Raw genomic sequence first — 6,141 nt, 5'->3', positions numbered from 1 at the left:
GAAAAGGTAGGACTGGAAGAGAGGCAAGAATAATTTTAAAAACCCTCAGAATTAGAACTCCCACCTTTGCTTTAATGTATGGGGGAGTCCTGCAGAGTGAGATGGCAGAAGCAGCAATCGTTCTCATTCTAATACACCTCTAGCAGTCACATTATCCACTGATTAGCTGGCATGCTTATCTTTAAAGAAATTGTAAAAGGAATCACAGACAAAAAATGACATTTTATGAAAAAGAAGAATGCGAGAATGAGTTTCCATTTCTGGTATTCTGTCACACTTCAGTGTAGTGTGCAGCATGAACTAATTATTGATAGGCAAATTATTTACCAGAAATTTTCACTTTTGCAATATAGAAAGTATCAGGCTTAAGGTGACTCTTTGAAGTTGTCAAGCAGCCCTAGACCTCAGTATGCAGAAGAGTTTTGTGCTCTGTGAAAGGAAGCAGAAACACTGCAAGCTAAGGAAAGCCATTCCCAAACCTTTAGGACTGAAAGTGTTTACTGTTCATTTTCAAAAAACATCAAGCATCTTAGGGCTAGGATTTTCAAAGGGGCCTAAGAGAATTAGGTACTTCTAAACCAATTGCATTTCAGTGGAATTTAAATACCTCTACTTCTAAGTCTGCCTTGAAAGAGATTTAAGGTGGCATTTTTTCTTTTAATTTACGATTCTCAAGCTTGGTGCCTTATTTTCAGTGGGCACGGTGAGACATAACACAGCCCCCTCAGTCAAAGCCTTCTGGTGCACCAGGAACTTACCACGGTGGCAACTGTAGGACTAGAATTTCTCTTAGCAATTTTTCAGTTTTGTTTCTTTCAGTCATTCACACATTAAATCATTGTCTTTCTTGCATTTGGATAAAGAAAGCAAGCATAAGAAGAATGCATGATTCAGAAATACAAGCAGATTAAGTTCCTGATTAACATGAGGTAAAAATCCCAACATCCATTAACCTAACAAGAACCCCATTTACAGTTTAAAACAAACAAACAAACAAAAGTGTGAGAAATTATGCATCTGTTCCCACGAACATCAGTAAAAGCTAGGAAGAGGCTTGCACCCAGATAGCTACATTTTGGGTGCCAATATTATACTAATTACATTAAAAATGGAAAAGCAGAAACCCTTCTGCCTTCTTCATTTAGCTCTAACCACTTTTTTCCTATTTTTTTTCTAGAAAATGAGTGTTTTTCCATTTAAAAGGTGAGAGCCACTCCGTAGTTACAAGTGGTACTTTTTGACTTTCTTAATACAACCCTGTGGCTACAATTAACACAACTGATAAATAGCAGATCAAATTAAGGCCTGATCCTGTTTTACTTATAGGTGCAATCCTTGCAATAAATTGCAGGTTAAGCTGTTGGAGGTAAATGAGGAGAGATAGAAAGCATGATCTATGGTGCCTGAATTTTAAGTGTGCAGACATGAAAAGCAAGTGTGTGAGAGAAGATAAGCAAATACCAAGACAGAAAATTTCAAAATTTTAAGATGCTTTAGTGATTACTATAAGATTCCAAATGTAGGTGAGATGCATGTTTTCCACAAATCTTTAAGAAAATGTAGCATTTTTTTTTTATTTTGCTATATGAGCTGTTTAATGCTTACTTTTATCCCTCACATGGGAATAGCACTTTCAAAAGAGAAGAACAACATGATTTTTCTTCTCATTATTTCAGAGTGCTTTAGGTTCATTTCAGAACTTCACCGTCTTTGAAGTTTGGGGAATAAGGGAATGCACACTGTTTCCATGCATGGTCTTATTGTTGTGGAAATCCACTATTTCATCCTCTTAAAAATGAATAAATAACTGAACCAATTTGAAGTCCTTCACAACCTGCAATTCTTACAGGCATCTTAAGACTGTATAGTGTCTGATCTTTTTCGTTTGCAATTCAATCACAAAACTCCATACAGCATAAAAATAAAAACATTTGTAAAAGAAGTGTGTGCTGTCTTTTAGCATGATCAGTCTAAGGATTTTTAGGGAGGGGTTAAATCAAGGAAGGTAGCTTTATGAATCATTGTGTGAGGCACATAACAACCAATACGAATACTAAGATTGTATCTGGAAAAATACTGTGCACTTACTGCCAAACACTGAACCAACTGTCCACTTCCTGTACTCAGAACTTCAAATAAGCAACCTATCACCTGAAAAAAAAGAGTAACCAGCTAATCTAAAATCAGACACTGTCCTTTATCCCATGAGGTGCTGGCCAAAATATATTATGGTAACTCCATTCTTGACGTCATCACACTACTTATCGAGACAGTACTAATGAGCTGTTCTACAGTCTTCATTGCAGTCCCAACACTTTCCAAACATCCTGTTTGGTAGGGTGCCTAGCAAGGTTGCTCAGTTACACCTTTCTTTCCCTTTCTGTTTCCACTCCCCCCCACCACTGATTAAGCTCAAGAAAACACTGGGAACAAAATGAAAGAACATGCTCCAAGCTCTACCTGTTGCTTCTTCTACTGTGAGACAAAAAACAGTGTGAATTATCAGCCCTCACACTCTCAGATAACTTTGACCTCTCTTCACCCAGGCCATGTTTGACCCATGAGACCAGAAATTCATGCCAGCTGGGGGCACTTTGCCCATTTGGCCCTTTGCATCAGCTCACAGTCCAACAAGAATCACCTTTGTGGTGGAGCCTTAAGGGCAGGATTCAGAGCTATTCTGCTCTGACTGCATCATCAACAACCTCTGGGTCCCATTAACGGTGGGCAGACATATCTAAGACAAAATCCTCAGCTGTGAAGGCTGTAGTAAGAAAAAAAATGTAGGCTGGGTCAAAATTTAAAGTTGTAAGCTGAGGCATCAATTTTCTCTGACTGTTCACACCTTGTGACTACCTGAATTACACAAAGAAGAAAAACTCAGCTTTCCCATACCCGTTCTTAGGTCTTTCTGAAGGTGCTTCTGTTTCTAGTAGCATCGTGGGAGTCACACTTGGTCCATGCTCCTCGCCCCCCATCCCAGTTATACCAGCCCTCCCCAGCAGGCTGCCCGCAGCTCCAGCCACTCGGTGCCAGCACTCACAGGGGATCCGATGGAGTCAATGCTTCAGCTGCTACCTGCTGCCCCCCAGATCAAAATAAGCCCACTTGAGGGAGGGCTGGAGATGCTGGGAGGCTGCAAGGAGCGGGAAGGCAAGGGTGTATTTGCACCCTTCCCCGGCGCCGCACGGCAGCAGGGACGCCCAGAAGGGAAAAGCCGGAGCGGCAGCACCACCGCTGCCTTCAGCCGGTCCGGACTGACGGTTGGCTGCGCAGGGCGCGCGCCGTGCCGTTGGGCAGCCATTACCAACGGGCGCCCGCGCGGGCGGCGCAGGGCGGGAAGGAGGCGCACGAGCGCGGCCGCGGCGCTGAGGAGCGGGGGTGAGCGGCTGCGGCTCAGCCAGGCCCGGGCTGGTGCTGGCCGCATCGTCCTCTGATAGGCTCCAAAAAGCCCCAGAGCGGTGCTCGTGTTTAGCTGTGACGGAGCAGAACTACCATGATGCTGCATTTGTGAAACACTGGATGGCATCTTAGAAAGAAGCGTTCCATCCCGTATCAGACTAAGAACTGGGTAGTAACAACCGATGGGCATCAATTTGCAAGCTGGCTGAACTTCGTGGTGTTGCTGCCTGCTGTAACAGTCATCCCCACCGGCTGCAGGAGGGGCTGGTGATTTCTGATAATCACATTAATAATAATGCAAATACAGCAAATTATCATTAAACAATTTATCTTTCATAAGCTGTTGCATGTGCATACATGCCCACATGGGAGAAGTGAATGCCATTCTTAGTACAGATCACTGCGGCTCAGTGAAATAGCATAATGTGAATATTCATACTTACTCATTTCCCTTGAAATAACGCCTCTTTTTCCTTAAAATAACCTAAAGCTGCTAGAATATCTTAAGCTTCCCTCCTGTAGTTGGAGTCATATAAAATGAAAGCAGTGTTAGGGGCATTTTGCAGGCTCCGTCCACAGGAGAAGTTATACGATCATATATACCAACTTATTCCTCACTTTTTCTTTCAACCAGTATTGGCCAAAACTAGAAGAATTTGCTGGTGTCTACAGTCACACTGCTCAAAATAGGAAGTTTGTGCCTAAAGGTTTTCCCAAAGTCCTCTTTTCTGCACAATCTCTCAACATGTGGCAGAAGACTTGCATTTCTTTTTGTGTGGGTGGGTGGGTTTTGAGGGATTTCATTTTCCCCCTTCAGCACTTACCCTTTGGTTTTCCAGCAGCTGCAGCTATTCTAGTGGAATTAACTAAGACTTGCATCAAGTGTGTATTTCCTGATGCTTAAATAAAAGATAGTTCATTGTGATGGAGTAATTTGATCATTAAAATCAATGATGTCCAGATTTCTGGATGAAGACTGCTAAGTTTTAAACAGATCCTGCAAAAAATGGGATAAATTTAGCATCCTAAATATTTTAGGTCATATGATGGACTTGGCAATTCAGTTGTATATAGATTGACTGATTTGATTCTCTGATTTTCTTCCACTAAAAAAAAAGGAAGGGAGGAAAAGGGGCTGATGCAAAACTCCTCAGCAAGGCCCTTCATAGAAAGATCAGGCTGCAAACTTGATTTCTAATTTGCCCACAAACACTTCATCTACCAAATTACCACACCATGTTCCTGACTAGGAAAGGGCTGTACCCATTAGCAGCCCAACACAATGACTGTAGATGCTGAGGAACATGAAAATGAGCTGCAGCTGTTGGCCAGGCTCAGATGCTCTCATTAGTTACTGTCTCCTGTGGCCACTGCTGAGCAGAAAACCACCAGGCTAGGTGGACTTGTAATCTAACCTGGTAGGACAGTTACTGTGTTTTCAATTTTTTAGGTTATTTGTGACTAATAATTTGTGAACATACAATAAATATAAGAATATTATTAGCCATCATGGGCTGTTGGTGGCAGAAGTACCTTTCCACTTGCCTTTTGTAGTGTCTTGCAGGCTAAGGTCCTGCTGCATGACTGTGGGTCATAGCATAATATTTACATTTCCTGATTTCCAACTACAGCCCTGCATGGCCTGACTTTAAAAGGAGCTTGGTCATGTGTCTGAAGTGTGTGAGGTACCTCATTCATAAAATTAAGTCTAGATGTTGTGTAAGTAATGCAAGAGTCAGGGGGTTTTTGTACTTCACATTTACAGGTTTTGAGCTCACATCCCGTTTTTGAAACCTAATTTTAAATGATTAGTTGGTTTCTTCACACATCCTGTTAGTAGCTAATTACCAGAAGAGTGGCAAAAAATACCCAAATAATCAATATGCATTTCTTTTGTAATTTGATTAAGGAGAGTTATTTAAAGCTCTAATAATTAGCTTTTTTCTTACCTTATGATCCTTTGCTGATGAGCTACAACAGCAACCAGACCTCTAAATAGGTTTTAATACAAGTATAGAAGCTTACAAAGTCTGTGGTGTCAAAGTAAATTAAAGTGTCCCTAAGTAGTTCTTAATACAACTGACCACAGTGATTTCTACAGGGCAATTATGTTTTACTGTGTCAGTCATCCAATAGGCATTAATATAAAGCAGAACAGCTCTGAAAAAATTTGTTATGGACTGTCAAGAACCCAAATGCTAACCTGCAATAGCCTTGATATTATTAGTACCGCTAAGGGTCAGATTCCAATTAATTTGCAGATTTAACAGTCCTCCACTGTAGTGGGTCTTGATACAATTAAGCAATAATAGATGACAGGAAGGATACTTCCTGGCAGTTAACGACCAATAGCAGTATTTGAAGGCCCTTAACCCTGCTGGTCATTAACTGCTCAGAGACACAACCTGGAGCTCGTATTTTCTATAGTAAACCATATATTAAAGAAATAAATCAACTACTATTTTTCTCCCCTTCTTCCCCCCTGCTACTGTGCAAGCTGCTGCTGTTGGGCTACTGTGGTAGTGATTAACTGCCACAGGAAAATCCCAGTGCAAGTAACCAGTGGGGAGACAAACCATCCCTCCGAACCTTGTAATCCTGGAAACTCCTAACTGCAGGGCATCCTGAGGGCTCCCAAGGAACCTGCCACTGCAGCTGGTGAGCAGAGTTCATATTCTGAGGCTGCATTTCAGTGCTCGTCCAGAGGGAGAAACACATCTGAGGGAAGGAGAATGGACC

Source organism: Columba livia, chromosome 5 (genome assembly GCF_036013475.1).
Source record: "Columba livia isolate bColLiv1 breed racing homer chromosome 5, bColLiv1.pat.W.v2, whole genome shotgun sequence".
Lineage (NCBI taxonomy): Eukaryota > Metazoa > Chordata > Aves > Columbiformes > Columbidae > Columba > Columba livia.
This window is presented reverse-complemented; position numbering follows the sequence as displayed.